Source organism: Hyaena hyaena, unplaced genomic scaffold, assembly GCF_003009895.1.
Source record: "Hyaena hyaena isolate Hyena2069 unplaced genomic scaffold, ASM300989v1 scaffold_122, whole genome shotgun sequence".
NCBI lineage: Eukaryota > Metazoa > Chordata > Mammalia > Carnivora > Hyaenidae > Hyaena > Hyaena hyaena.
This window is the reverse complement of record NW_024080754.1, coordinates 943,156-950,497: the sequence shown is the minus strand read 5'-3', so window position 1 is coordinate 950,497 and position 7,342 is coordinate 943,156. Positions and strand designations below refer to the sequence as shown.

The 7,342-nt window shown below is 35.3% G+C and overlaps 1 long non-coding RNA gene across 1 annotated transcript; it reads right to left on the bottom strand.

Moving 5' to 3' along the window:
• Nucleotides 1–470: 470 nt before the first annotated feature.
• Nucleotides 471–5,179, bottom strand: LOC120235135. The gene is made up of 2 exons (XR_005529312.1): nt 4,826–5,179; nt 471–1,620 (listed from the first exon to the last, which is right to left on the bottom strand). It is a non-coding gene; the product is annotated as an uncharacterized LOC120235135 (long non-coding RNA).
• Nucleotides 5,180–7,342: the final 2,163 nt, after the last annotated feature.

The following is a 7,342-nucleotide window of genomic DNA, read 5'->3' as shown; positions in this document are numbered from 1 at the left end:
TGTAATAACTATATTCACCACAGTACCCAGGAGAACTAAAACTGCCACCCCACCCTAGTCAGAACTGGTGTCAAGAGCAGAAATAAGAGATGTTCATTTCTACTTGCTTCAGAGCCAGGGAAAGGAAATGACTGAAAAAAAAAAATATATGAAGAATGAGTACATTTAGCTCCTGAAATCTTTTTTGTTTATCTTACACTAAAAAAATGTTTTTATACTTTCCTTGAAAGTGCTAATGAAATCTCCTTCTAATCCAAAGGCTTTTCAATAAGTAAGCATTCCAGCACTGTGCATAAATGAAGTCAATATTATAATTTCACAATGACAGTACAGAAAAAATTAGAAATTCAAGAGTTACAATTAAGAGAAAATACACTTGGTTGTTTAGAACTATTACATAGTCAGAAACCAAAATATATATTGAAATCAGTTTGTTCAAAGTATGAAATAATTTATCATTGAGCAAAACATGTTATATTACATAACCTTTATTTTCTGACTGCATTTAAATTGTATCCATCCAAGCCTTTGCTAGACTGTGAAGATAGATAATACATATTCTCCTTCTTTATAACTCTTCCAGTTACGTGACTCAGAGTGGGTACTCCTTCGATTACTGTGTTCCAACCAATACATTCAAACGAAGGCTGTGACGTTAATGAAAAACACTAGCTTTATGATCTCAAGTTTGACAGTACGTTTACCACACTGAAAACTGTGGCTATTTTACCCAGATGATTGATCAATAAAGCAATAACATTGTTTTTAACAAGAACAAAATCCCCTCGGGTTTCATGAATTCAGTCCTAATTTTATCTATAGGGAAAGTTATGGTGATTCTAGCTCCAAAATACAGTTATCAATTGCAACCGTAGACCTTCATGCGATTGACTGGAGTTGGGTAATAGATGCCCTTTAAACCAAGCATGAGCTTTCTGGTTTCCCATGGTCACAACTGCTTCTTAGCTCTGAGGTCTGTTATTTGCTTTCTGTCACTCCATTAGAGTAGTTAAACTCAGCCTGCCCCGTCCCTGTGGGCATTTGAGTTTGCTCCTGCTGTTTAGCCTTGACCAAAGAAAGGTCCTGCTTTATCTTCCCAGCCCTCTTGATACCTCTAACATTTTCTGCAAAGCTCTGGAAAGGACACATGGAGCTGTGATTAAGGTGGAGGGCACTCACACAGCCGCCAGACCAACTGTCCTCAGCCCACAACATCAGTGGGAACAACGACTTCCTTCAAGACCATCCTTTTTTTTTTAACATTTCACGTGCAAATATCCATGAGGTCCGCACGTTACTTTTGAATGTCCAGGGTGATTTCCACTATGTACTCTTAAAATGGCAAGCATATCAAGGACCAGTTGCTCTGTTGTTTTATATTCTAACATTCTTAAAGGCAAAAAATAAGGCAATTTTCTTGGTATCATGATGTGATCATTATTTATCAGAACTTCACCGGCTCTGTATGTAGTTGTCCAACAAAACTCAAAGATGAGATCCTTAGAAAGAGAAAGAACAGGCCATTGAAAATATACTGTTTTTGCTGAAGGTCTCAAGTCTTCCACCAGGTTCATTTATCTGAATGCCCACTTTTCTCCTTCAGTGGCTTTGATTAAAATTCTGGAAATAGATGCAAATGCTGGTAATATAGCAGGCAAATGTAAAGCAGGCCATATTAATCTGTCACTGAGCTTTAAATGTCCCTTCTCTTGTCCCATATCCAAAAAAACCAAAAAGCCTTGTCCACCATGTATTTTCATTCTTCCAGCTCCTTTCAGGTTATTGATTTTTGTGTTATTTCTGCAAGCACATGGAAAGGTTTTATGTGTATAAATTAAATCTATGATGCACAGAGGCTGCTCTACTCAGCTGAATATGTCTTTAACACACTTCAAAGTGAATCTTAAAAAAAAAATCCTCATTAAGAGCTGTTTCCCATTATAACTTCTAAAGTTACTTGATAGCCTTATGCAGTTTTACAACATGCGCTAAATATAAATGAAGAGCAAATAAAAATAAATATTACACATCAGGAGTGCTCATAAAACCACTGTGCAATTGTTCTGTCCTCTATTCAAGCCCAAGAAAGTAGCACCTCAATTTTAATGTTCTATACTTTCTATTAAAACCTTATGACTGTTCCTGAGATAAGGCCATATGCTTAAGCCAACATTAGGCAATTTCTCTTTTTCTCTCCATTAAAACAACAAAACCAGGCAAAAAACCCAGAAGCTAAGCAAATCTTAGTTTTAGGTTTTTAGTATCAACTTTTTTAATTAGGATGATAGAGCATTTTAATATTAAAAGCAAATTATTTATTCCTCAGGGATTTATTTTTTATAATATTTAATACAAAAGGTTCTAAATGCATTATTTTACCCCGTAGATAGGTCTGTCGGCCCCGGGGCATAAATACACTCCATGATATTCTAACAACTGAAAAACAGTTTATTCTCTTATCACTTACAATGGTTTTATTCTATAATAGCATTTATGATGTGCTAAAAAAGTTGAGAACAACTCGAACAGTCTCTACAGAGACCACAAAATAGAGCTGAATGAAAAATACAAATCTGAGTAGTTGGGGGGCTCCAAGACTAATCTGGGGTGTTCAACTTCATATTAATCATTTATTCTCTCATTAATCACTATTATTAATATTATTACCATACATATTAGCTAATTAATATTATGTTAATATATTACTATAGATGTTACTATAATATTAACAATACAGTAATTGTATTCATGTGAATTGATATTTGACGAACCATCAATCCATAGAGATATAGAATTTATATATGTATCCCAAAGATTGTACATCCTGATAACAGACAATATAACAATGGCTTTATATTAAAAAATTATTTGGGGGACTACAATTAAGAAAAACTGAAGAACCAGAGTCAAAATCTACAATGTATATAAAGATGAACTCAAAATGCATCAAGGTATAAAGCTCTCTGAGGATTTAATTTCAGTGCACAGAAAAATTAAATTCTGACCATAAACGAGTGACTATTTCTGCTCCTGATTTGCCCAAGTAAAAATAGAAAGGTATTTTCAATGAAAAAAGGCAAAAAATAATGAGCAAAAGACTTAAGAAAGCATTTTCTGAAAGAGGCTATCAAAATAGCCAATAAGCACATGAAAAGATGCTCAACGTCATTACTCAATAGGAAAGTGCAAATTAAAATCCAAAATAAGATACCTCTAACCACCTACCTAAACGGAAAATACTAAAAAGGCTAATTATTCTAAGTATTCAAAAGGATGTAGGACAAGTGAAATTCTCATACCCTGATGGTGGGAGTATAAATTGATAATTTTCCAATAACTTTGGAATGGTACTTGATAGTAACTATTAAAACTAAATACATTCCTACTGTGGCCAGTAATTCCACTCTTACATATATTCCCAAGGGAAATGAATGAGTATGTCTACTAAAAAACAACACAAGAATTCTTAACAACTCTCTTCATGATCATCAAAAAGTAAGAACCCAAATGCTCATTAATAGTAGAATAGATCAATATTTTTGTGGACTATTCACTTGCCTAGTAGTTAAAAAGAAAAAGAACTATTGCTTAATACAATGACTATGAATGATTTTTATGGGTATAATTACAAGCAAAATGACTCAGGAAAAAGGACAGCCTGTGTTTTTATAAAATTTTTATAAAAAATTTTAAAATAAAACCTTTCTATAAAATGTAATAATTCATAAAAGTAATCAGTCTTGAAAAAAGTCAGTATATTTGTTTTAGGAGGGAATTTTATTTATTTATTTATTTGTTTGTTTGTTTTCATTTATTATTTTCTTATTATAGTTTATTGTCAAGTTGGTTTCCATATAACACCCAGTGCTCATCCCAATAAGTGTCCTTCTCCATGCCCATCATTCATTTTCCCCTCTCTCCCACCCCCCATCAACCTTCAGTTTGTTCTCAGTATTTAAGAGTCTCTCATGGTTTGCCTCCCTCCCTCTCCTTAACTATTTTTTTCCCCTTCCCTTTCCCTATGGTCCTCTGTTAAGTTTCTCTTGTTCCGCATATGAGTGAAAACATATGGTATGTGTCTTTCTCTGCCTGACTTATTTCACTTAGCATAACACCCTCAATTTCCATTCACGTTGCTACAAATGGCCAGATTTCATTATTTTCTCATTGCCATGTAGCATTCTATTGTATATATAAACCACATCTTCTTGATCCATTCATCAGTTGATGGACATTTAGGCCCTTTCCATGATTTGGCTATTGTTGAAAGTGCTGCTATGAACATTGAGGTACATGTGCCCCTATGCGTCAGCACTCCTGTATCCCTTGAGTAAATTCCTAGCAGTGCTATTGCTGAGTCATAGGGGAGTTCTATTGTTAATTTTTTGAGGAACCTCCACACTGTTTTCCAGAGGGGCTACACCAGTTTACATTCCCACCAACAGTGCAAGAGGGTGCCTATTTCTCCACATCCTCTCCAGCATCTGTAGTCTAGGAAGGAATTTTAGATAGGTGGGTTTTAATGGGATAGGGGAAAAATGGAGCCTTTTGGTGTGCTGGAAATGTTCTGTGCCTTCATGTGGGTAGTGACTATAGTTACACAATTTGTCTTTGTGTGTATGTGTGTGTGTGTGTAGAAATTCAAAACACATTACTACATAAACATACATGTAAAACTTGATCACTTGAGATTTCTGTACTTTATAAAGTGTGTGCTATACATCAATAAAAATTAATAACTAAAGGTTTTACATCTTGTTAGTAGAAGTAGGTGAAAGACTGACTTATCAGAGTTCTTTCAGTGGAGAGCACGAGATGAACATACCTGATAGCTTGTTTTCTTCCTTCTTGCCCAGCATGAAGAACCAACAACAATGGGTTATTTGTTTTCTACAGCCTCTTGTTCTCTGCCTGTATGATGTGTGTATTGGTTTCTTTAGCTGCCATAGTAAATTACCACGAACTTGATGGCTTAAAACAATAGAAATTTATTCTGGAGAGCAGGAGCCAAAATCCAGATGTCAGTAGGGCTGTACTCCCTCAAAAGTCTCCAGGAGAGAAGACTGCCTTGTCTCTTCCAGCTTCCAGTGGTTGCAAATGGTCCTTGACTTGTGGCCTGGGTCGCTCCCATCTCTGCTTCTGTCTTCCATTGGCCTTCTCCGGAACTCTGCGTATTTTCTTCTGCTACAAGAACACCTGTCATTGGATTTAAGCTCACCCAGATAACTTACAATGATCTTATCTAGAGACCTTTAACTTAATTACATCTTCTAAGACACTTTTCCAAATAAGGTCATATTCATAGGTTCTACAATTAGGATGTGAACATATCTTTTGGGTGGCCACCATTCCAGTACATTGTATATGGATTAAAATGAATGCAACTCCCCATTATAATAAAACTAAGACAATATCATGTGTAACTTCTAGCCAGTTAACAACAATTAAAAATAAAAGTGTATGTTTGCTTCATGTTTTCCAGATGTAAAAGAAGTTTTGATTATTTTTTATCTGATTTGACCATTATAATCAGACTCATTTAATAATTTAAAAGAGAGATTTACTGTGGTAACAAGAATATATTTATTCATTACCTCTTCATTTATGTAAACAGCAAGAGCCCTATTAGCGGGATATAGTATTCAAAGTTTTAGTTTTAGCTCATAAGAGAAGATTGGTTTGAGTCCATTGTAAAGGGGAGTATGACACTTAACTTTTAGTTCACTGACTAAGGAAAAGGTTTGAAGTTACTTCAACAGGAACACCTATGGAATAGGATGGCATGTGACAGAGGACAAAATTCTTCAGATAAGACTTTCTGAGAAACAAGTTGAACAAGTGAACATAGAAATGTTGCACTAAAAGTATAACTTCTTAACTAAAATCAAGAAGCTCTGTTTTCTGCTTTCTTCTTTTATGGTTGCTAACCTTTATCCACCTTAAACCAGAATAATATATTGTTTCCTATCATTTAATACACTTCCTTTTCAAATGTCAAACATTATATTTACAATTTTAGAAATATCAGTGTCTTTTAGAAATATGCATGGTTTCTTTTCTTTCTGAAATTGTTACAAATATGTGTACTTTGTATCTGCGTTGTGTGTGTACTACATATGTTCTTTTTAAAAACAAATTCAATACCATAATTAAGTAACTGAATTCATATTAGTGAGTATTGAGCAATTGTTTATACAAAACAAACATTCTACTATAAAAAAGCCTGTAAGTAATTCATGGAAATTGTATGTTTAAAATGTAATTCTGCCGGAGGCCGCGCCGGCTCCGACAGGTCCAGGGGTCCCTGAAGGATGGACGGTGTCGGCAAAAGAGAGTGAGAGAGCCCCGAGATCCTTTCTGATCACCAGGCAGGCATCTCTGTCCTGTCGGTTTTGGTGCCTTTATTTATAGGTTAAATGATAACATGACATCAGAAAAAGGAATTTTTACAATGGATAGCTCTTTGTGATAAGATGCTTTGGAAAGTGTACAGAAGCAGGTTTTACAGAAATATTCTTGCAGAACTATTGCAATTATAGTGAGGTTAAGTAAATCTTATAACTAGAGAATTAGGGTATTCTTAGTAAAAGACAGGATACATATTTGTTCTAAGTTAATAACGCTAAGGTTAGGTCATAGGTTAAGTGTATAGATGGGCTAAGAGTCATTCTGTCTGACTCTCAAATGTATGTTTTTGAGTTGGTTAATAAGTTGTTTGTGGAAACCTATTTGATGCTGAATGTGTGAACACCATGGAGGCTCTAAAAGTGTCAGCCTTTTGTTTGTGGGTAATGCTTTAGCTCCTCTTATCTATCCTCATCCCAGCCACCTGTAAGGGAGGGTGTTTGCAGAAAGTAGGCCTTGGGGAAGGGACTGCCATACATCACCAATTAGAAGGTGTAAGTATTAACTTAAGTTCTACCCTTATCTGTACCTTAACTCTAAATTAGGCTCTTTGTCTCGGGGCCAGGCTCAGTTGTAATTCTTGTTTTCTTAACCCCCTAAGTCTTGGATCTGCAAGGCCCTTAGGAAGAGCCTTTTGACAATCATCCGTAGAGCTTTCATCTAAAATCTTTCTTGTAAAGGCAGGAATATGCTTTTCCTTATGAGGTATCTGTGTTCAGAATATTGTTCTGATATGGAATATTGTGAGGCCTGGTCAATACCAGCACAACACGAGCCAGTAGTAGCAGGAGATACCAGTTTTCATTTCTCATGGCAGTAGCTGTGCAAACACTGCCATTTCCTTGCTGTGACTGCCATCCATAGAGGCCAGTGCGGCTCCCAGCATAATTCCATTTAAAAAGTTTTGATTTTCATACAACTATTTATCTATGCATAG